Source organism: Mus musculus, chromosome 2 (genome assembly GCF_000001635.26).
Source record: "Mus musculus strain C57BL/6J chromosome 2, GRCm38.p6 C57BL/6J".
In the NCBI taxonomy this organism is placed as follows: Eukaryota; Metazoa; Chordata; class Mammalia; order Rodentia; family Muridae; genus Mus; species Mus musculus.
Genome location: NC_000068.7, coordinates 158,367,191 through 158,391,898, shown reverse-complemented (window position 1 = coordinate 158,391,898; position 24,708 = coordinate 158,367,191). Strand labels below are relative to the sequence as shown.

Sequence of the window (24,708 nt, the reverse complement as noted above, 5' to 3'; positions counted from 1 at the left end):
AAGCGTTTAACTGGGGCTTGACTATAGTTTCCGAGGTTTAGTTCATTCTCATCACGGTGAGAGCGTGGTGGCACACAGGCAGACATGGTGCTGGAGAAGCAGCTGAGAGTTCTACATCCAGACCAGCAGGCAGCAGGAAGAGAAAGTCACTGGACCTGGCTGGAGCTTTTGAAACCCAAAGCTCACCCCAAATCTCATGCTTCCTTTGACAAGTCCACACCTCCTAATTCCTCCTGTCTTTGTTAGGGTTTTACTGCTGTGAACAGACACCACAACCAAGGCAACTCTTATAAGGACAAGATTTAACTGTTGCTGACGTACCGGTCCAGAGGTTCAGTCCATTATTATCAGAGTGCGAACATGGCAGCATCCAGGCAGGCACGGTGCAGGAGGAGCTGAGAGTTCTACATCTTCATCTGAAGGCTGCTAGTGGAAGAACTGACTTCCAGGTAGCTATGACTAGGGTATTTAAAGCCCATGCCCACAGTGACACACGTACTCTAACAAGGCCACACCTCCAAATAGTACCACTCCTTGGGCCAAGCATCTACAAACCATAACACCTCTCAAGTAGCGCCACTCCCTGATGACCGAGCATTCAAACGTATGGGCCTCTGACATTTTTATTCAAACTATGACAGCACAGTTATGTAGGATACTACATCATTTTACAAAAGGAGGTAAGCACTGTGGTCTTTGGTATCATCTGAGGTCCTAGAACCAACCCAATGCATATTGAGGAGGGGCGACTGTGTATATGCTAACACTGATGTGTACTCCCTGTGCTTAGCTCATAGTAGGTGACATTTGGAGGTGCTCAGTAAGTGACTAGTGACTGTCTGAGGGGACAAACTCTGGCTTACTGAAGTGAGCTCCAGTATGAAGCATGTGCTGGAGAGGGGAGGGGGGCCATCTTAGGGTTTTACTGCTATGAACAGACACCACGACCAAGGCAACTCTAATAAGGAAAACATATAACTGGGGCTAACTTACAGGTTCAGAGGTTCAGTCGTTCAGTCCATTATCATCAAGGTGGGAGCATGGCCGCTTCCAGGCAGGCATGGTGCAGGAGGAGCTGAGAGTTCTACATCTTCATGTGAAGGCTGCAGGCAGAATACTGACTTCCAGGCAGCTAGGATGAGGGTCTTATAACCCACACCCACAGTGACACACCCACTCCAACAAGGCCACACCTTCTAATTGGACTACTCCCTGGGCCGAGCATATACAAACCATCACAGGGGGCTGTCTATGGAAGGTCCTGAAATAAGATGCATGATTCTATCAGAAAAACCTGATAGGTAGCTGGTTCCTCTATGCCAAGACAGAAGTGAAGGAATCCTGTGAACAGCAGCTTCTGTGAGCACCTACGAGATGCAGCCCTCCTGCAAAGCAAGCATCCCCAAACACTGTTTTTTCCATAGTTCTTGGCTGTCTTATCCTCTAGATCATCATGTCTGATAAGGTGGCCACATGTGGCCAGTGGGCATTTTAAACATATGTAGTTTAAATTGGGGGGTGGTGCTGGAGAGCTGGCTCTGCAGTTAAATGTACTTACTGCTATAAAAACAAACAAACAAAATCAGTTCCCAAGAGCCACACTAGGTGGCTCACAATCACCTGTAATTTCAGTTCTGGTGATCCATTGCGCCCCCCCCCCCCCCCGACATGCACATAGGGCACATAAACACACAGAAGCACACACACATAATACACTTTTAAAATTCTTTAAAAAGTATAAAAAGAAAGAAAAAAGTAAGAAGAAAAAGAAATTGAGATGTGCTGTAAAATACATGCCAAATTTCAAGGGAGTTTGGGGGAATTTTCATTAAGCCAGGCTAAGGCAGAAGGATCTCAGTCGTAAGGCCAGGGCAAGCTGCAGAGTAAGGCCATCTGAAAATAAACATCCCATTGAAAAACAATAGTTTTCTCTCACCATAGTCCCAGCTGGTCTTCCCTGTGGCAAGCTTCCTGCCTTTGCTTCCCAAGTGCGGGAATTTCAGGTGTGCACTACCATATCCAACTCACCTCAAAAAGTCTTAATGTTGATTATGCACTAAAATGACCATTTTCATACGGTCAGCTAAAATGCCTTTTTAAATCTTTTTTCTTTTGTTTCCCCACACTTCTTTAATGTGACTCCCGGGACAATTTTAAATGGAGTGCGAGGCTCACGTTGTTTTTTTCAGGGGCACAGTTTCATTAATTTGTCAACTTGTGTTTGTGCGTGACCCTGGGGCTTGAACCCAAGGCCAAATGCTCTTCCACTGAGCAATAAGCAATAACCCAGCCCAACAGCACAGCTCCTTAAGGATCCCCATTTGCTCTGTTTGGAGCTCCATGCCAGGCCCAGAACGCGGTGAACCAACAGAACTTCATATGCCTGGAACTCATTATGTAGATAGGCTGGCCTGCCTCCCGGTTTCTAGAATGTTGTGATTAAAGGTGTGTACCATCATGTCTGGCTAGATAGAGGTTTTCTTATCCACCAACTTAACTCTGTTCTCAATCTAGAAACTGGTGTCTTGTTTGTTTGTTTGTTTGTTTGTGGGGGATGGTCTCTACATAGCCTTTGCTAGTCTGTAACTCACAGAGATCCACCTGCCTCTGAGGGCTGAGTTCTGAGTGTTGGGATTAAAAGCATATGCAACCACATCCACTACTGGTCCTCTATTGGAACCAAGGTCTCTATTGGTCGGGGAAGGATTGGTCAAAAGACCATTCATTAAGGCTCCCATTCTATTCTCCTGACTGGATTCTACCATAGAGTCTCCCAAGAGCTGCCTCACAAGGGTCTCTGGTACCAGGCCACATCTTCCTGGTAGGATTGCAGTCCTTCTTGAGCCACTTTGGTAACAATCTTTTGGAATTTCTTCAGTCTTTAGAGCCCTGGGATAACTCCAGGACACCTGCTGCTCAGGCAGCAGCTGAAATAAGGCTATTATCCCTGGACATGTCTGGTCTACAAGTTCAACCAGCACAGTTGTTAGTTCAGATGGGGATTACATCAGAGAGCTTGGGCGACACCAGGGCAGTTATCTGAGCAGCTGGAAAGGCCAGTGAAGTGTCCCATAGAAACCAGTACCCAATGGGTAGGTGTGCCCTGTGTCTTATGAACAGGTCTCCGTACTGCTCATACTGAAAAAGCAAGTGCTGCCTCAGCCACTCACTGGGCATGGAGTGGGTCTCTCTGTTTCTCTACGCCTTGGCTTCCTGGGTAAAAAGGTGTCAATTAAATCTACCTCACTGGGTTGTGGGGATTAAATGAGGTGATTACATGCATCGGCTAATACCATGCATGGCGTCTAGTGCAGGTTCAATCTATCATCAAGCAATGACTAGCAGCTTCCCACTGAGATGCCGGCAGATTGGCAGACCACAAGGGATGTGACATCACCTTAACGGAGGAGGCTATTGTGGTGGCATTTTGTATTCATTTTAGCTATTAATCACCTATACATGCTCATTGGACAAAAATAGCTGGCATTTATTGAGTACTCGGCACGAGGTACTGAGTATTTAACACACATCATCCCATTCAGACTTTACTACTTAAGGTAAGCGCTAATTTGTGATCAACGGTACATAGCTGAAAACCGAGGTTCAGAGAGGCAAAAGAAGATGCCCCAGGCCCCACAGCAACTAAGTGACTCCATTAAAACTTGACAGGCCAGTGTGCTTTCATTAGATGGCTCCTAGGTGAAAGCTGAACCAAGAATCCTAGAGATGTGGTAGGTAACAACACAGAGACACAGAGGACTGCATGAGCTATCCCTGTTACACACTGCCAAAGGCCACCAACAGCCTTACTCCTCACCCTTATGTGCTAACGGACACCCTCCCTGTGATAGGCACTGTGCTGGCATGTCTGGGAGTAATGAACAGAGACTCACTGTAGCCAAATGAAATCTGGATCACATGACCACACTTTATAATAAATCACACAGAAGACTGCACCCCTGGGCCTTGTGGCTATTGCTCACACCAGGGCATTGTGGGTTGAAATAATAATTTTTTGTAATGATTTATTTATGTATTTTTATTTTATTTATTTATTATTTTTTTGGAGACAGGGTTTCTCTGTATAGCCCTGGCTGTCTTGGAACTCAAATCTGTAGACCAGGCTGGCCTTGAACTCAGAAATCTGCCTGCCTCTGCCTCCCAAGTGCTGGGATTAAAGGCATGCACCACTGCTGCCTGGCTTATTAATTAATTAATTTATTTATTAATTTATTTATTTACTTACTTATTTATTCATTTAATGATTATGATGAGTGTTTTGCCTGCGTGTATGTGTGTGCCTCATACATACCTGGTGCCCTTAAAGGTCAGAAGAGGCCATTGGACCCCCTAGGACTGGAGTTACAGGCGAGAGTCGCCATGTGGGTGCTAGAAAGCAAACCAGGTCCTCAGCAACAGCCACACACTTGTGGCTCTTAACCACTGAGCCATCTTTCAAGCCCCTGAAACTACAGCCTTATGTGGTGAGTGAACTATAATACATTACTACATACATGTGATTTAGAAACTGGACAGTCATCTTCTGCCTGTAGGACTCTGAGACACTATTCTCTTACCCGGAACCAAGAGCTCAGTGCTCTGCACTCCTAGGTGCAGCTACTGAGACTGAGTTTCTCTCTCCCTTTTCATGTTTCTCTTCCTGCAATCCATCACTCACTAGAACGCTCCCCAAAAAGGAATCTCCAGTCCTGCTCAACACAACCATTGGTCTTGGACCAAGGTCATGGCGTAGGCCTAATCCATGGCTGCCCTTGGGTGACTGTGCTTTCTTAGTTCACTGAGCTATAGTCAGGGTAAAGGAGAAGTGCAGCTGGCTGGTGTGAAGCTGGGGTGCTACAGATATACCCAACCTGGTGCTTGCTGCAAACCCTGGCCAGACCCAGCTGCCTGCTTTACCTTAATGGCTGGCAGACATTTACAACCAGGAATGGCTCCTAAGGCCTCAGACACTGTGGCGTTCCCAGATCACTGGGTCTGATATCCATGAAGAGAGCTCCTCTCCAACATGGTCGACGCTGTGACGAAACTTAAACGGGCTGGAGTAATAATAGAGGTAAGCGCCCCACTTACTCATCACCTAGGTGACTTTTGGTCTACCGAGCACAAAATGGGACTCTTCTGGACTTCCTAGCCCGTTTCCCTGCTCTGTAACTTTCTCCTTGTCCTACTCCAGCACACTGTGAAAGTTCTTTGGTCAATCCTCTGCCCCGTCCTCTGCAAGGTCAGTCCTAGGAAAGAGATCTGTCTGTCCTTTGGTTTGTTTGCTTGGCTAAGTCCTAGAACTGCCTGTATTAACTGGCAAGGGAGGGGCAGAGAGAGTGCTCTTCCTGGAGGAGGTGACATTGCGGAGCTAGCTGCCCTGTGGAGGACACAGGGAAAGAACACATTCAGGACTAGACACAGTGGCTGGGGGCTGGGGTGCCCATGGAAGTTTATTGCACAAGGGGAGGGAGGAGGGGCTGGTTTGGTGGAAGAGAAATGGGAGTCTCATCCATGTCCCTTGCTTAGCCGAGAGCCAGACAGGATGCAAGAAGCTAAGAGCAACTGGGAGACAGGAGAGGCTGGGCCAGGGATGAGACGCATTCAGTAACTAAACAAAGGGCTGAGTTAGGAAGAACTGTCCCTTACTGAGTGCTGACTTCGGAAATCTGCACTGTGCTCTCTGACAACAGCCTTTCACCGCCTGTCTTAGGTACTTCTCCGTCGTGATAAAACATGTGACCGAAGGCAACTTAAGGAAGACAGTGTTTATTTTGTGGTTCCAGAAGAGAGGTGAGTCCATTACAGCGGTAAGGCATGAGAGCACACAGCAGGCATGGTGGCAGGGGCATGAAACTGAGCAATCACACCTTGAAGGTCAAGCTTAGAGCAGAGACTACACTGGAAGCAAGGCGAGGCTTTTAAACTCTCAAGGCTCTCCCCTCCCTCAGTGGCATACTTCCTCCACCAAGGCCAGCAGACTAATGTAATGATTCGCCTGGAGACAAGAAGGCAGCCCCACTCAACCCTACTTAGTAACTGGTGTTGGTTGAATCGTAGCAAGCCATACATCACTTATTCCCTTTCTCATTTCCATACAACTATAATTTCTTCCATCTGAGCTTTCTAAAGAGTTCTGCATTAAGCTAAAATCTGTATTATTACATTTGAACGACTCAGTTAGTCTAACCAAGCTGCCACCCATTCATGTGTCTAAATGTTTGGATACTCTTCTTTTTGCCTGGACAGCTGGTCCCAAAGAATAAAAACAATGATTAGCACAGCAATACAATGTTATACTGTGTCCTATTACAGGTGCACCCTTTATCCCTCCTTTTGACAAAAGGCATTTGGATTCTGCACCGACAGGCTGAGAATCAACATGAAATACAGTCAGTAAACATAACAGCATCATTTTGGGGTCAGCAGTATCAGGTCCTTCTTGCTTCCCCAAAGTCTTGGCTTGACCAGTTAAGTCTCTCCACGTTATTGGCTTCCTTGTCCTCTTGGGACGTCTCCTCTTGATGGGTTTGTCGTCTAGCTTCAACCCCTTGCTTGTCTGGTGGTCTCTGGGATGCAGTCCTTGTCTGAAATGTCACAGCAGGAGCCATCTGGGACTTCATTTTCTGGAAGACATAAGCATAACCTCGCCTCGATGGCAGGACACCGGGCATTTCCCATTGATTAGTTGTTAGGTTTTTTGCTTTTTGTGGGTTTTTGGTTTTGTTTTTGTTTTAAATATATACTCTAGGTAGTGTCTCCCTTGGGCAAAATTTTTTTGGAAGTAGAAAAAGCACTCTCTTTTAAAGTGAAAAAAAATTTTAATTAATTAATTAATTAATTTTTTTCAAGACAGGTTTCTCAGTGTAGCCCTGGCTGTCCTGGAACTCACTCAGTTGTAGGCTGGCCTCGAACTCAGAAATCTGCCTGTCTCTGCCTCCCAAGTGCTGGGACTAAAGGCGTGTGCCACCATTGCTCGGCTCTAAAGTGAAAAAATTTAGAGTTAGCCTAGCTAAAAGTAAGATGTGGGAATTCAAATTTGTAATTTGAGTATTGAATTGTGCTGTTTTACAATAGTTTGATACTGTCAACTGTAAGGGAGTTCAGTAGCATGATTAATATTCCATAAACTTCAAAAATTTTTTAATCATTTGCCAGTATCAGCAAGTCCATTTATCAGTTTTTAGTCGTAATGGGAGTCCTAGAAAGAAATGTGTAAAGAGCTATCTGACAAAGTCAAGTTGAAGATATGACAGAATGGTGTTTTCCTGGAGCCCCCAGGACCCTATGCCATGCTTGGGGCTGTATTCTCCTGCTGTCTAATTAGGGAGAGGCATAATACATGCCTGCAGTGTACACGAGCACAGGTCTCTACAGACAGAAGACAAGGCCCCAGACACAGTTGTAGATGTCACACTGATGCGAGAACCTCTCACTACTAATATGCACTAGAAACTTGGAATACTGTGTAACATGAGCCTTGAACAGAAGGCAGGGCTCTTGAGCCTCCCCTAACTTCTTCCCTTGTCTGCTCCTTTACGTCAGACCAAGGGCAGGCACAAAACTAAACCACAAGCAAATCCTACTTAATTCACATTAACTTTGAAAGATTTAAACCTAAGGCTATTTATGTAAGATTTGGGATCTTTACATTTTAGGGCAATTTGAATTTTGAGTTCAAGAAGACTCTCCTGGGGGCTGGAGAGATGGCTCAGAGATTAAGAGCACTGACTGCTCTTCTGAAGGTCCGGAGTTCAAATCCCAGCAACCACATGGTGGCTCACAACCATCTATAATGGGACCTGATGTCCATTTCTGGGGTGTCTGAAGACAGCTACAGTGTACTTACAGATAATAAATAAATAAATAAATCTTTTTTAAGAAAAAGCAAATGTACAAACAAAACAGCGCCAATGATGGCATGTCCCTATAGCCCAGCGCTTAGGCTGGGGGCAGGAAGATTATGAGTTCAAGACCAGCATGGCAAGTTTGAGGCTTGCTTAGGTAAATGGCTAAAATGGTGATATTATGTTATCTTGCTACATTAAAAAAAAAACTACTAAAATAAAGCAAAGCCCTCAAAAATAAGAAAGCTACTACCAGCAGTAAAAATTGTACAATGGCTTTGAACAAACATTTGCCACACAAGAGAGGAATGGTAAGGGGAAATATATGCAATATCATTAGTTATTAGAAATTAAAGATAAGGGCTGGAGAGGTGGCTCAGCAGTTAAGAGCACTGACTGCCCTTCCAGAGGTCCTGAGTTAATTCCTAGCAACCATATGGTGGCCCACAACCATCTGTAATAAGATCTGATAACCTCTCCTGGAGTGTCTGAAGACAGCTACAGTGTACTTACACATAATAACAAATAAATCTTTAAAAAGAAGGAGAAGGAGGAGGAGGAGGAGAAGGAGGAGGAGGAAGAGGAGAAGGAGGAATAGAAGGAGGAGGAGAAGGAGAAGAAGGAGGAGGAGGAGAAGGAGGAGGAGTAAGAGAAGGAGAAGGAAGAAGAAGAAGAGGAAGAGGAAGAAGAGGAAGAAGAGGAAGAAGAGGAAGAGGAAGAAGAAGAAGGAAAGAAGGAAAGAAGGAAAGAAGGAAGGAAGGAAGGAAGGAAGGAAAGAAAGAAAGAAAGAAAGAAAGAAAGAAAGAAAGAAAGAAAGAAAGAAAGAAAGAAAGAAAGAAAGAAAGAAAGAAGACTCTCCTATCAGGTTAACAGGAGATTACAAAGTACCTGAGGAACCATCACAGAACATCCCGAAGTGGGAAACAACTGGGTTGTCCCACGAGAGTGTGAAAGAACATGTCCGGTTGACACTGCAAACAAAACAAACATGTGAACAGTATCGAAGAATAACATTTCCATGGAAGAAGAACTTTCTGGACCGTTCTATTCCTTACTACATCCCACCTATTCTCAGGCTGTACCAAAAAAATCTTAGGTGGAAACTTTCAAGTAATCTAACTCCTATCGACTACACTTCTGTTTTTCAGTCCTTGGCCACCGTATTATCCATAAGAAATATTCCTTCTTGGTTCCAATTTGCCCCTATTTTTTTTAAAATCCAAGTTTGATCACATTGCTATTTAAATTTTTTTCTGTTTTACAAAGATATAAATTTAAGACATGAAGTTTTAGTAATCATAAAAACAAAGACTCTGGGTGGGGTTTGGTCTCTGGGTGCCAAAACGGCTTGAAGTCTGTCTTTTGTTGTTTTTTTTAATCGAAAGGACAAGATAAAATAGCTTATTTTGCTAAGGCTGATTAGACAGACGGTTGGACAGACAAAGACAATGAAGCAATGTGACCAAGACAATGAAAGCCCTGAACAATCCTGGCTGGTCATCCTCCAGGTGGCTTCTGCGGAGCGCCAGCAGCGGAGTCCACGGCAACCTACAGAGAAAACAAAACCTTCTTTAATGATCCTCCCTCCCGAGAGAGACTGCGCGCCACACAGGACAATACGTGAACTTCACCTAGCAAAATAATCGGCACGCATTTTATCTCATCTTTCTTAGGGGTCCAGTTGACCCTGTTTATTTAGGCCTGGTAGTCCTGTCTATAGACCGTCACCACCACCTGGCTGCATTTCCAATTTTCAACATCAATCATTTCTTGTTCAGGAAGCCAAGGGACTGAATCTGACTGACACTTGTGCAGAGCTGCAGCTCTGTTGCTCTAACTATTTCCCTCCTCTGGATCTTAACCAACAGCTCAGTAATTGTAAAAAAAAAAAAAAAAAAAAAAAAGCTTTGTTTCAGGACTGGGAAGAATCCAGGCATATTCTATCTTCCCACTTACCTGTTACCTCCTGGGTGAGAGCACGCACTGCTCCTGGGTGACTAGAGAAAAATTCTCTTACCTACTCCAAGACTGGAGACTCTCATGTTGGTCGCCATTGTGGGGGGTCCTTGCAGGTATCTCAAACAGCCAGGGTGGTAACCCAAGTAAGGTAAAAAAGGCCATCTGGTTCAACATGACTCAGTAGCCAGTGTTGATTCAAATGTCTTTATTACTTTAGTTTACTTAATTCTATGTTTGAGACAGGGTTTCTCTGTGTAATCCTGGCTGTCCCGGACTCACTCGGTAGACCAGGCTAGCCTCTAACTCAAAGATTCACCTGTCTCTGCCTCCCAAGTGCTGGGATTAAAGGCGTGCGCCACCATCGCCCGGCTAAGTGTTGGTTCAAACTTCAAGAGTCTGATACCAGGTAGTTTAACATAATAAAGCTTAAGTCATGACATTTTCCATAAAGATAATTGACTACACGTGACATCTTTTTTTTAAATTATTTATTTTTTGTTTTGTTTTGTTTATTTGAGACAGAAGATTTCTCTGTGTAGTCCTGGCTGACCTGGACTCACTCTGTAGACCAGGCTGGCCTCGAACTCAGAGATCCACCCACCTTTGCCACCCAAGTCCTGGAAATAAAGGCATGCACCACCACCACCCAGGTGACTGATTACATATGACATCTTAAGGGTTTAGGAGAAGAATACCGGAAGTAAAGGCATGCGCCCCCCCCCCCCCACCTAGCTGACCCATTATAGATGATACCTTAAGGCTCTAGGGGAGGCTCTGACATGGTCTTGGTCATACAGATAGCACAAAGTTCGCCAGGATATTAAACACCTCCGCTCCCAGCCTTCTGGGAGGAAAACAGGATATATGTCTCTCCCTTTGAAGAGACAACCTGCGTGTTTAACACGGCTGGTTTCCCGAGTGCTTATTTGTGAGAGCAAGAACCTCAGTGCCACGTGGCATTCTGTGGCTCTAAAGGGAGGGACAGACCTAGCGAGTCTCTAACTTTGGTCCCCAAGTCTCCAGAGTCAAGGCCCTTCCCTCTGCATACCTACCAAAGTAAAAAGGTGCTCCGTGCTGGTGAGCCAACAGCATCAAGGGCTGCAGGCATGTTGCGTGCCAGCAACCTTGCTCTTCCTGGGTACCACCACCATCACCTAGGGCAGAAAACCAGGCAAGGCCAGTAGCTTAGAATTTTCATTCCAGATTGCATATTCTGACCCAGCGGTCTGGCAGTAGCTCACCTGGCTAAGGCCCCTGCAGGCGATCACTGCGAGATGGTCATGCTCTCTGGTCGCTCCACACTGATGTTGGGGAGTACGTTCCTAATTAATGATGGACAGAAAGTGAACACGCATGCAGACCTATGAGTCTAAAACAGCTCCCCACAGGACAACTGAGTAGTCATATAAGTGGCAGAGACAGAGCTCAGGGCCTTCCTCTCAGGGCTCCTCCCACCAAGGTCCCAACATCCAGCAGCCTCCGCTATATACTGTCATTAGTGGCCTGCATGTCAACCTCAGAGTCCCTCCCACGCCTTCTCCTATAAGTCTCCTTTGTAGCTGGGCGGTGGTGGCACACGCCTTTAATCCCAGCACTTGGGAGGTAGAGGCAGGTGGATTTCTGAGTTTGAGGCCAGCCCGGTCTACAGTTCCAGTACAGCCAGGGCTATACAGAGAAACCCTGTCTCGAAAAAAACAAAAACAAAAACAAACCAAAAAAGTCTCCTTTGTTCATTGAATCAAATTTCTTCAAAGGCCCACTCGGGCATGTACACCAACTCCAAAAGATTGCTTCTGTCTGGCATGGTGGTTTTAATCCCAGCCACTCTAGAGGCAGAGGCAGGAGACTCTCTGTGAGTTCAAGGCCATTCTGGGCCACAAAGCAAGTTAGAGGACTCCAAAGAGAGTCTGTTTCAAGAAAAGAAACACAAAAAGATAGCTTCTTTATAAAAACCTTGTAGTGGTGAGTACGTACCACTCATTATGTGCAATTCACCTTGGCCTTCCTAGATGCGAAAGTGTCAAAACCTTGGTCTCTGATAGAAGAGAGCCACGTTGAGAAAGCCCAAGCCAAAATATAAATGTATCCATTTACTTAATGTATGAGTGCTCTGCTGCATGTACACCCAAACGCCAGAAGAGGGCATCAGATCCCCTTATAAATAATCATGCGCCACCATGTGGTTGCTGGAAATTATTGAACTTAGGACCCTCTGGAAGGGCAGCCAGTGCTTTTAACTGCTGAGCCATCGCTCCAGCCCCAGCACATGACTCTTTTAATCTTAGCCCTTGGGAGACAGAGGCAGGCCAGCCCAGACCCACATAGTGAGACCCTGTCTCAAACCAACAAAACAAAGCAAAACAAAACTGAGATGACTCTCACGCAGCCATCCACGTCCTGTGGGGAGGCTTAAGTGTTGGCAGGAGTGTGTGAAAGCGCCAGCATTTGAGAGGGAGGAGTGGACCCTTCAAACACGGGAAACGGCCTTCAGCAACTCCTCTCCCTGCATCATGTATGGCCAGAGCACACGCAGCCCATGGTCGGCTTCTAAATGCAGGTGCAGATGCAAAACAGACATGAGGCCAAAAAGAGATGCAGACACTGGAGGCCTGCAGGGTTGAGTCCGGGGAAAGCCTAGCTAAGCATAGCTCCCCTGCCATGGTCCTTCTTTCCTACAAAGGCCCAATAAAGCCTCATGGCCAAGGATAACCAAAGATCCCCTGAGCACGGCTACTGGGAGACATAAGGGGTTGGGACAGGCACATTAGCTCAAGTGGAACACAAGTTATCTCTGCCTGTCATTGTTTTAGTTCTCCTTTTTTTTTTCTTTAAAGATTTATTTACTTTATATATGTGAATATGCTCACTATCTTCAGACACACCAGAGAGGGCATCAGATCCCATTACAGATGGTCGTGAGCCACTATGTGGTTGCTGGGAATTGAACTCAGGACCTCTGGAAAAGCAGTCAGTGCTCTTAACCACTGAGCCATCTCTCCAGCCCCCTCCTTTCTTTTCTTTTCTTTCTTTCTTGTTTGTTTGTTTTTTGATTTTTCATTTTTTTTTGTGACAGGGTTTCTCTGTGTAGCCCTGACTGTCTTGGAACTTGCTCTGTAGACCAGGCTGGCCTCGAACTCACAGAGATCTCTGTCTCCCAAATGCTGGCATTAAAGGTGTGCACCACCACATCTACCTATCCTTTTATTTTTCAAATGCTGAAAATGAAGTTCTGAGTCTATCTTTGACTCAGAGAGTGACAGGACAGGAGTCCCGTGTCCAGTCGGCTCTTGTATCATCGCTGAAAACCCGTGGCAACATGCATAGTGCTGTATTGCATGCAAGGGACCAATGCTCCAAAGAATTGACTGGACAAGAGATCTGACCTCAAGTACAGGTGGGTCTAGAATGTTCCTGACATGGCAACACTCAGGATGCCTCTATCTACAGTGGAGTCACCAGCAAAGCAAATGAAATCTGATGAGTACCCAGCTTGCCACTGCTTACAGCAGGGCATGGTGGTTATGGGGCAAAGGGTTGGCACAGAAGTTACCAGTCAGTAAGCATCCCAAAACTGTTGGCTCTTACTTCTAGAACGAACCCATTGTTGGCTTTAACTGCTAAAAAGAACAGTGTGTTTGGCCTATGGCAGGGCAGTCACCACCAATCATACCACCAATATAAGTAGTGCCCAACAGGAATGGATGGATGCCAAATGTATGCTGAGTTGAGAAACCATAGTGTGGGAAAGCTCCCAGCATTGGAAGGCATGGGTGTGGACCTTCCAAGCACGGGACAGTTCTTTCCACATTTCCTCTGCCTGCACTACCAATGGTCAGGGCATGGGTATCCCTGATCACTTACGAACGCAGGGCCAGAGAAGGTGGAGGGCCTGCTGTCAAACGCAGAAGTTTAGAGCAGTCAGTTTCAACTTGACACAGACTAGAGTTATCTGAAAGGAGGGAACCTCAGCTGAGAAAAAGCCTCCATAAGACTGGGCTGTAGGCAAGCCTGTAGGGCATTTTTTAAATTAGTGATTGATGTGGGAGGGCTCAGCCCATTGTGGGTGGGGCCACCCCTGGGGCTGGTGATGCTGGGTTATATAAGAAAGCAGGCTGAGTAAGAACCAGGAAACCAGGCAGCACATAGCACCCCTGCATGGGCTCTGCATCAGCTCCTGCCTCCAGGTTCCTGGCCATGTCTGGGCTTTTGTCCTGGCTTCCTTTGATGATGAACAGTGGTGTGGAAGTCTAAGCCAAATAAACCCTTTCCTCCCCAAGCTGCTTTGGTCATGGTGTTTCATTGCAGCAAGGGAAACCCCAATCAAGACAGACCTGGGTCCAGGTAGATACGCAGCACTGTCCCGTGTCTGATTCAGACCTTCTGCTGCTAACCCACCAAAGCAAGAAGCATTGCAGAGGACTCAGAACTGAAGCAGGCACAACAGAAATTAGATGTATATCAGTGGCCCAAAGGAGAATAAAACTGGGGGACAGGAGCCGGGCGTGGTGACGCATGTCTTTAATTCCAGCACTTGGGAGGCAGGGGCAGGTGGATTTCTGAGTTCGAGGCCAGCCTGGTCTACAAAGTGAGTTCCAGGACAGCCAAGGCTACACAGAGAAACCCTGTCTCGAAAAAACAAACAAACAAACAAAAACAAAAAACAAAACAAAACTGGGGGACAGAGATGCAGCCACCTTCATCTTCTGTCTGTTTACTTTCCAGTCTATCCCATTCCTGGGAACCTGTGAGCATCTCTTGAGGGCAGCCATCTTTTCTTTTTTTGTAAGAATATTTATTTGTTTTATATGAGTACACTGTAGTTGTCTTCAGACACACCAGAATAGGTGTCAGATCCCATTACAGATGGTTGTGAGCCACCATGTGGTTACTGGGAATTGAACTCAGGATCTCTGGAAGAGCTATCAGTGCTCTTAACCACTGAGCCATCTTTCCAGCCCCGCCCCTCTTCCCCTTCTCCTTCCCCTTCCCGGAGGGCAGCCATCTTAGGTTCAGATCCTACCTTGGGAGCGCTGTGGTCCAGCTGCTTCCTAGCTGGACAGAGACACCTCTCATGTCCCCTCTGCACCAAGCTGTCAATTCTGCAATAAACAAGAAGCATTTAAATCAGCATCTAAATGTCACTTGGCCAAGTCTGACCTGGGCAGAGAACCTGGTGCGACAGCCAAATACAACAGATACACCCGAGGCTGGATAACTAATGACGCAGCACTTTCTCCTGAACAAAGAAAGATGCTAACAACACATTACCTGTCAGAGAGCACTTTTCAGATCGTTCCTCCAAGCTCTGATAAACGGCAGCGACTCCAAAAGGTTTTTTATCCCATCTCCTGCCAAAGAACCTCAAATGGAAAAATGCTGGCTAACTGGCTAACCGCTGGCTTCAAAGACCTCAGCCATATGAAATCTACCTGCCCCCACTCGAAGACCAACTTACGTTCAAAATGAGAAATCGGTTTCATTCATACCACAGGGCATAGCTACCATACAGCCAGGCACTAGGGTTCAAAATAAGACAAGCAGCCAGATCTGCCTTTGCAACTTCCCTACCTGGGAATGAAGGAACTAGTTCACAAAGGACCTGAGGTCTTTATGGCCTGAGTCCAGACTCCCAAGCTTTCCTGCACAGGGTCTTTGCTAGGCTGACCTCTGAACCTGGGTGAATTCCACACTACCCCTCTGCTGGTGCCCATAGGTAGGCTAAAATTAGGTGGCACTCAGGCTTCAAGGTGCACCCGCAGCACTTACCGGGATACTTGCTTCCTGGATGGTGGCACCCACCAGTGAGTGCGGAGAGTGGGGAGAGGGGTGTTGGCTGCCGCAGGTTTTGCGTCGTCATCCTTGGTGTCAAGAGGGCCTTGCGGCAAAGGCTCATCTGGGAAACAGCCCTTGGGAAAGGGTTCAAAGCAAGGCGCCACACAGGAGTCCTAGCATCCCGTCCTAGGGTCCTGGGCTTATCAGCTTGGAAGGACGCAGGTCAACAGTCCGAGAACCCTGTGTAAGAAAGGACAAGAGGCTTCGCATGCCTCATGAACCTCACCTGGGTTCAGCCCCCAACCCTCCACCTCCGCCCGGACACTAGCACTGCGTCCCCTGGTCTTTCTCTCCTACCGGCTCCCTCCCCTAAGGCTGGGCGTAAGCTCAACTGTAGCCCACCGACCCTGCAAGGCGGAAGTCCCAGCCTACCAACGATCTCTTTTCCAGTACTCCAGGAGGTCCATAGCTCTCAAGGGTTGGAGGATCACGCCTGCACCCTAGCTTCCCGGCTCCTGGGTTTATCCGGTTAAAGAAGACTGGAGGTCTTGGAAGCGGCCAAGAGCGCAGAGCCGAGGTGACTTGCCTAGCAGGCTGAGTGCGTGAGTGAGTGCCGCAGTGCGGGACTGCGCAGGACACTCCCCGAAAACCGCAGTGTCTGCCCAGCTGCGGCTGCGCGCGCTGCAGTCTCCAGCTTCGCCTTTGCGCAACTGGCCAGTGGGCGTGGCTCTGCAGCGTCCCCTGCAGGAGTAGAACCGAAATGCTTACTGCGCCATCGAGGCTCTCCTTCCTTAGTCCTAGCTTCCATTCTTCCGATCAGTCCATGCATCCATTTTGCCAGAAAATATGTGCAGAACGCCAGCTTCCTCTCATCCCATTAGTCATCTATCATACTGACCCACCTGCCTTCTTATGTATCTATTCATCTGCATGCATCTGTCTGCCTGTCCATCCATCCATCCATCCATCCATCCATCTATCCATATACTCATCTAGCTTTGCATCCACCCATAATATCGTATCAAGGGCCAGACTACGCACTAAAAAATAAAAGGAATAAGACAAACATGATCCATAACTCGGCTATATTTTAATCAGTATGATAAACAAATAGGCCAGAAAATTCAACCACTAAAAATCATAAGTGCAGGGCTGGAGAGATGGCTCAGTGATTAAGAGCGCTGACTGCTCTTCCAAAGGATCCGGGTTCAATTCCCAGCACCCAGATGGAAGCTCATAACTGTGACTCCGAAAATCTCACACCCTTACACAGACATATATGCAGACAAAAAACTATTGCACATAAAATAAAATAAATGTTAAAAAAAAACCATAAGCACTACAAATGAAATAGTGGTAGGCAGATTGTGACAGTGGTGACCTATTTATTTATCCAGCGTAGACATCAGGGCTGTCTCTGAAGAGAAGACAGTCTAAAGCCTGATGGAAAATAAGGAATGAATTATGGAATGTTCAGTATACTATATCCAGGAGGGTTTGCACAAAGTGAAGTAGAGACATCAAGCTCATGCAAGTGGCTCAGCAGTGCTTCTTGTTTTAGTTTGACTTGCCTTTCTTGAGACAGGGTCTCTATTTAGTCTTAGCTGTCCTGGAACTCACTACATAGACCAGGCTAACTTTGAAGAATTCACAAAGATCCTCCTGCCTTTGCCTTCTGAGTGATGGGATTAAAGCTGTGTGCTACCATGCCCGGCTGTTTCATGTGCCCTTTTTTAAGAGTTAGGTTGATGTGTGTGTGTGTGTGTGTGTGTGTGTGTGTGTGTGTGTGTGTGTTTGGTAGGCACACATGTCATGGTGCACATTTAGATATTGGAAGACCGCTTCTGAGTTGGTCTCTTCTACCACGTGGTCCTGGAGTGGTTTTTGGTTTGGTTTGTTTTTTTTCTGAGACAGGATTTCTCTGTGTAGCCCTGGCTGTCCTAGAAATCACTCTGTAGACCAGGCTGGCCTCAAGGCCTCAAACTCAGAGATCTGCCTACCTATGCTGGGATTAAAGGCACGTGCTACCACTGCCTGGCAGGTTGTCATTCCTGAGGACACATGCCTTTACTGGTTTCACCATCTAGTCCAGTCTAGCCATGTCATCCCAGTATGATACGACTCTGATACCTTGATCTCAATGCAACGAAGGAATACAACCAGCAGCCAGTATTTTTGAGCACACAAAATATTTCAGGTGTTTTGACCCATTTAATTATTATTCCAGTATTACAGACTGAATGGTGACTCCCTACCCTAAGTCCATTTTGAAACCCTACCTCCCACCATGGTAGTATCAGGTTGCAAGATCTCTGAAGAGGGAAGTGATCAGGTTATGAGGGTCCCCTGGATCTTGCTTCTTCCTTCTGCCACTTGGGAACAATAGGAAGGCATCCATCAGCCTGTGATACGGGAGTGGTGTGAGGCAGGGCTCAGATTCTGCAGTGCCTTGACTTCAGACTCCCAGTGTGATGCTGAGCCAAAATACCAAGGAAAGCAACTTAAAGAGGAGAGCTTTGTGTTAGCTTTTGATCCTTTGGCTTTGCGGTTTCAGGGCCTGTAGTGAGGTGTCAAGTGCTCATGACAAGGAGTGTGTGGTGGAACAAAGCTGCTCCTGGAGGCCAGACAGCAAAAGAGAAAGGGCTGTGAAGTGGAAACGTAAGGGTTCTTTGGAAAGCCGACTGGATGGTGTTTTGTTGGGGCAAACACGTGAAGGAACGTTTAGCTGAGGTGGACACAGGTGAAAGGCTAAGGCAGACTTGTGAAGGAATGTTTCACTGAAGTAGACGCAGGAGAGGGGATGGATGTTCTGCTAACGCAAGCAATGTGCAAGGACAGGTGCTGAAGGGTTCCTTGCTAACATCACACATGAATTGGTCCACCTTACACTGAGTAGTTGAGCTGCATTTATCCGGAACTCCATAGACAGAAATGCACCAAAAAACTTCTGGTGGTGTGCCAAGGCTTTTTTGCTGCTTTCACAGACTCGGGCTGATTGGCAGAGTGATATCAGCTGAGACAGACACATGTGCTGAGGCAAGGCCCATGGAGGGCACGTGATGTTTGGAGGGAGTATAAACAGAACTTGTCGGACAGGGACAAAGGCTGAACTTGGCTTGCTTACAGAGCTAGTCTAGCTATGCGAAGCTTGTTGGTCTCCAGTCTCCACTGATCTTTGTTTCACTGAGAGAGGCACAGCTGAGAACTTTCCCCAACATTCCATTGACCCTGGTCCATTCTGCTGACTTGTGCCAAGGCTGAGACCTGGCTGTCTCTGCTAGGTAGTGCCATTGCTGCTGATTCGTATTTGCTATCCTGACACTGTTGAATTGGACTGCTGGTGTATTCCTAAAGTGTTTGTGAGTGGACCGACGTGCCACTGCTAACCTGTGAACTAAACTGCCAATTTCCAGACAACACAGACAGGAGTTGCTCCAAAGAATCTTTCTCAAAAGGTCCGCTTCCCCTGTATACTTTCTTTTTCACTACCTCTGGTGGGTGGTGGGTGGTGGGCTACAAGGGGAGGTTAAAGCATTTAAGAATGAACCATCCTTTTTGTTGTTGGTGGTGGGTTTTTTTTTTGTTGTTGTTGTTGTTGTTTGGTTTTTGGTTTTTTTCTTTTTTTTGAGTTTTTCGAGACAGGGTTTTTCTGTGTATCCCTGGCTGTCCTGGAACTCACTCTGTAGACCAGGCTGGCCTTGAACTCAGAAATCCACCTGTCTCTGCCTCCCAAGTGCTGGGATTAAAGGCATGCGCCACCACGCCCGGCAAATTTCTAAGTTCGAGGACAGCCTGATCTACCGAGTGAGTTCCAGGACAGCCAGGGCTATACAGAAAAACCCTGTCTCGAAAAATCAAAAAAAAAAAAAGAAAGAAAGAAAAAGTTAAAGTTACAGGTCTGGGTTTCTAATACTCCTCAGAGGGCAATCTTCCAGTCACCTCTCCTTCTACTAGGCTCTAGCTACTAAGTCATAAACACACAGCCTTTGGAAGTCATTTCTATTACAAAGCATAGCATCTATGCTTCAGAACCACAAGAAATAGATTTGTATTGTTTACAGGCCATCCAGCTCATACATCATCTGCAGCTCCAGCCACAAGGAGCTCAACACTCCACACGCTCTGTTGGCCTCTCCTGGCACCAACACACAGGCATAGACACCACACACACACACACACACACACACCACAGCCCATGATTGGTGTTTTAGATAGGGTTTTATTGCTATGAAGAGACATCATGACCAAGGCAACTCTTATACAGGCAAACATTTTTGTTTGTTTGTTTGTTTTGTTTTTTGAGACAGGGTTTCTCTGTGTAGTTCTGGCTGGAACTCACTCTGTAGACCAGGCTGGCCTTGAACTCAGAAATCTGCCTGCCTCTAATTGGAGCTTCGGGTGTCAGAGGTTCAGTCCATTATCATCATAGTGGGAAGCATGGCATTGTACAGGCAGACTTGGTGCTGTGCCGGGGGAGCCAAGAGTTCTACATCCTGAACCAAGGGCAGCAAGAAGGAGACTATCTTCTACAGGTTCCTCCGCAGGAGGAGGCTCTCTTCTGTCTTGGGCAGAGCTTGAACACTAGGCATCCTCCAAGCCCACCCTGACACAGTTCCTCCAACAAGGCCACACCTATTCTAACAAGGTCATACCTCTTAATAGTGTCACTTCCTGTGGGCCAAGCATTTTCAAACACATGAGCCCAGGAGGGCCAAACCTATTCAAACCGCTACAGTTGGCCAGAAAGGATCTTGGATATCGTTGAGCTTTTCAGGTGCAGGCAAACCTTGGGGCCCCGACATTGACATGCGTGTGTTCAACCATCAAGACAAGTTGGGTGATGGGTATTAGGGAGGGTGACTCTCCTGCAGCTATGAAAATGGTGGAAGTGAGGACCCGTGATGCAAAGGCTAATTTTGATTGTCAAGTTGACAGGATCTAGAATGCTTAGGGGATGAGGTTCTATATTGGGTGGAAAATTCCACTCTGAATGTGGGTAGCATCATCCCACAGGTCCGAGGCTGAATAAGAAAGAGATAGCAGGCACCAGTGTGCCATCTTTCTCTGCTTCTCATTTTAGATATATAACACAGCCAGCTGCCTCATATTCCTGCCACCACGCTGTGATCCTGCCATCATGATTTCTGCCATCCCCGCTGTAATGGACTGAAACCTCAAACTGTGAGCCAAAAAGAAATCTTCCCCTCCCCAAGTGACTTGTACCAGGCATCTCATTGCAGCAAGAAGAGCAGCAATAGATACACTCTGGCTTGGGAGACAACTGAGCATTGAGCTTAGAATCCATGAAGGGAAGGACTGTCTTTCTCAGGAATCCTGCCTACTGCTCACACGTTCTTCATCTCCAATAGCCCTGCACAGTCTCTCACTCTCTCAGGCTTAATATTCTGCTTTGCTTCATGAAGTCGCGATGGTGTGAAGGTTAACCCTGTAGAGACACAATTAGAAGATATTCCCAGGAGACTTGATTAGAAAGACCTTCCGTTTAAGCATTGGATGATGTACCATAGGGTCACTCAGCTGCACCAGAGGGGGCTTCCTGGGGAAGTGTCTACTTTTTAGCCATATGTGTTTGTGGCTTCAGCTCAATCAAGCATTCCCAACACCTCTGCTTCCCGGCCACCGACTATGATGCCAATGTGCTCAGTGCCCAGTCTGCACAACTTTATGGGCTAGTTGTCCCTGGGGCAGGTCAGAAACAGCTGAGTGGTCCTGGATGCTGTGCCCAGGCTCCCATTAGGGTTCAGTCCCTGACCTCAGGAGCCTGAGCTCACTCCCTCAGATTACTGCAGTAGCAGAGGAGCAGAAAGAAGCAGAGGAGGAGGATGGACAGGCACAGCAGGGCACCCAGCAGGGCAATCATTTGGGCTCAGGATGGGGCCTGGAGCTCTCGCAGGCCTCAGTGACCCAGCTGCTGATTCCTGGCCTTGGCCCTCCTCGGAACACTCTGGGTCTTGACTCCTCCTCCAAGGAAGAGCGCCAGGCCTCAGGCATCCTCAGCTACTGTGAGGTCACAAACTCTCAGAGGGTGGAGCTTTGTTCGTTCTGCTCTAGCTATGGGGAAAGCAAGAATCCTGACACAGAAATGTGTTTGCTTTTGGTAACACGGTTTACCTGGAAGGAAAGCTGGGGATGGAATTAGAATGAGTGAAGGAGAGAAATAAGGAGCCAAGACAAAGGTCTCTGATCAAGGCTCAATTTTATTTAACTCTGAATATATAGAGGGAAAGCCCAGAAGCCCATTCTTTGATCTGACTGGATTCTGTTGTGTTGTCTCAGCTGGATTCTGTTGTAAAACAAGCTCTTCAGCTCAGCAGGCAGGCAGTTCTCAGGTCTCAGGTCTCTGAGTTCTCAGGTCTCTGTAGCAAGACCAGACACCTGGCTCCAGTGTTGGAGACTTGTTCAGCCAACTCAAGGCTGGGGGAAGGGCACAGCACTTGCTAAACAGGCATGTTTTTTCCTAGGATATCACTAGAGAGTCTTGGGCATACCCCATAATTCTTTTCTCTCTCTCTCTCTTAAAAGGTTTATTTATTTATTTTATGCACATGAGTACACCACCATTGCTCTCTTCAGACTCACCAGAGCATGGCATCAGATCCCATTACAGATGGTTGTGAGCCATCACGTGGTTGCTGGGAATTGAACTCAGGACCCCTGGAAGAGCAATTGGTGCTCTTTACTGCTGAGTCATCTCTCCAGCCCTTGAGTCATTCTTAAAAAATAAAAAAAATCAAGCCCGGCAGTGGTGGCACACGCCTTTAATCCCAGCACTTGGGTGGCAGAGGCAGGTGAGTTTCTGAGTTCAAGGCCAGCCTGGTCTACAGAGTGAGTCCAGGACAGCCAGAGAAACCCTGTCTCAAAAAACCAAAATAAATAAATAAATAAATAAATAAATAAATAAATAAAATAAAAACTCTTATGAAAGCTGGGTGTGACTGGGGGGAGGGGAGATGTCTCAACCTATACTTTTTTTTTTCTTTTTTTTTTTTTTAAAGATTTATTTATTTATTATATGTAAGTACACTGTAGCTGTCTTCAGACACTCCAGAAGAGGGCGCCAGATCTCATTACGGATGGTTGTGAGCCACCATGTGGTTGCTGGGATTTGAACTCCAGACCTTCGGAAGAGCAGTCGGGTGCTCTTACCCACTGAGCCATCTCACCAGCCCCTCGACCTATACTTTTAATCCCAACACTCCGAAGGCAGAAGCAGAAGCAGGTAGCTATTTTAAGGTTAGCTCGGTGTATATTGTAAGTTCCAGGCTTCCCAAAATGGCAGAGGTACATAGGGAGGCTTGTCAAAAAAAAAAAAAAAAAAAAAAAAAAAGAAAGAAAGAAAGAAAAGAGAGAGAGAGAGAAGAAAAAAAAAGAAAAAAAAAGGCTGGGATGGTGGCATAGGCCTATACTTCCTGTATTCTCAATATGGGTTTTCTGAGGGTTTGTGTCCAACTTGGGCTACAGAGAAAACCCTGTCTTAGAAGCTCAGTGGAGACATGTCTACTTAGTATGCACAAGGCCTTCAACTTGATTTTTACCACAAAAATACAAAAAATAAATAAATCTTCAACCATTAGAGATTGGAAGCAGAGTTTCTTTTCGGTTACTTTAATGCTTAACTTAACTGTGTTTTTTATAACCATTCATTGTTAAGAACTCTCTTCCCTACCAGCTGGGCCTGAGCACAGGGGCTGCAGTCTGCTGGGAGTGGTCTCCTCTCTTATCCAAACCCACTTCTCCACTAGGAGACTTCCGTCCACTCATGCATTTGAAGGACACCCGGGAACAGCCTGGTGGAGGGACGTGTAAGGACTTCTGCATTGACTGGCACTGGGGCAGGAAGCCTGTGCCCGAGACATCCTGAAAGACACGATTCATAGTTTCTCTCCTTTCCATTGCTGCTTCTGCTGTTAATTCCCTCTCACCACGTCGGGCCTCAAGAGTGACTCTTGCCCTGGCTATCCTGGAACTCACTCTGCAGACCAGGCTGGCCTCAAACTCAGAAATCTACCTGCCTCTGCCTCCCAAGTGCTGGGATTAAAGGCGTGAGCCACCACTGCCTGGCGAGAGTGGCTCTTCCCATATGCCTTTACTTCCTGTAGACACTGAGGATGGAGAGTGAACTAGCCAAGACATCTTCCCGAGTGTTGTGGATGATACCGGACATGAGGGATGCTTTGTCTCAGTGATAATGGAGATGAAGCAGTGGAAGAATAAAGCAGCCCTCAGACAGGAATTTCATGGTAAGCCGTTCCCCAAGAATGGGCTTTAGCACCCCTGGCTTGTTTGGCTGAAAGGCCCCAGCACTGAGGAGTCAGACCAGCCTTGGACAAAGGAGGTGAAGGTAAGGCTCTTGCTTGTGTGCAGTGGGCCTAAGTCAGAGTGTGCGTGTTTGGACAGCAAACTGCTGGACCAGTTGGTTCTGTGCGTGTCTTTAAGATATGCTTCTCCTTGACGGCCAGCCTCAGCAGATGGGTGCTCAGCTTATCTGGAACTGTAGCGTTTGGTGTCTGCTCCAGTTTCTTCCTGTCATTGTGATAAAATGTCCTCACCAAAAGCAACTGAGGAAGGAAAAAAGGTGATTTGGCTCCAACTTTAGGTCAGAGCTACCATGGAGAGAAGTCAGGACAGGTTCTCAGCTGAAGCTGCTGGTAGAAACCATGGAGGGATTTTAGACTCTGGTTGGGGCTGTGGGAGGATTAGGCTCTTAGTCTTCTGCTGCCTCCTCCTCCTCCTTCTGGCTCCAAAGAGCTGACCAAAGCCTCAGATGTGAGCTGGAAAGTGTGGTGGTCACCAGCCAAGTGTGGCTACTCAGCCTGAGAAATGTAGGCAAAGTTGTAATATGATGTAAACATAAAATACCACCATTCCACCAGGCAGTGGTGGCGCACGCCTTTAATCCCAGCACTCGGGAGGCAGAGACAGGCAGATTTCTGAGTTCGAGGCCAGCCTGGTCTTCAAAGTGAGTTCCAGGACAGCCAGGGCTACACAGAGAAACCCTGTCTCAAAAAAGACAAGACAAGACAAAACAAACAAATAACTCCCATCATTCCAAAGACTTTGTACAGACAAAAGAAAATGGAAATATAAATACATCATTAATTTAAAAATT

At 46.7% G+C, this 24,708-nt stretch overlaps 1 long non-coding RNA gene and 2 other non-coding genes across 3 annotated transcripts; all 3 read right to left on the bottom strand.

The window, feature by feature from the left end:
* Positions 1-5,424: 5,424 nt before the first annotated feature.
* Positions 5,425-16,186, bottom strand: Snhg11 (small nucleolar RNA host gene 11). Its single transcript, NR_164123.1, has 5 exons — positions 16,011-16,186; positions 15,573-15,818; positions 14,827-14,905; positions 11,048-11,128; positions 5,425-10,960 (listed from the first exon to the last, which is right to left on the bottom strand). It is a non-coding gene; the product is annotated as a small nucleolar RNA host gene 11 (long non-coding RNA).
* Gm25129 lies at positions 12,233-12,365 on the bottom strand. The gene has a single exon (XR_003954172.1). It is a non-coding gene; the product is annotated as a small nucleolar RNA SNORA71 (small nucleolar RNA).
* LOC115489592 lies at positions 13,545-13,677 on the bottom strand. The gene has a single exon (XR_003954173.1). It is a non-coding gene; the product is annotated as a small nucleolar RNA SNORA71 (small nucleolar RNA).
* Positions 16,187-24,708: the final 8,522 nt, after the last annotated feature.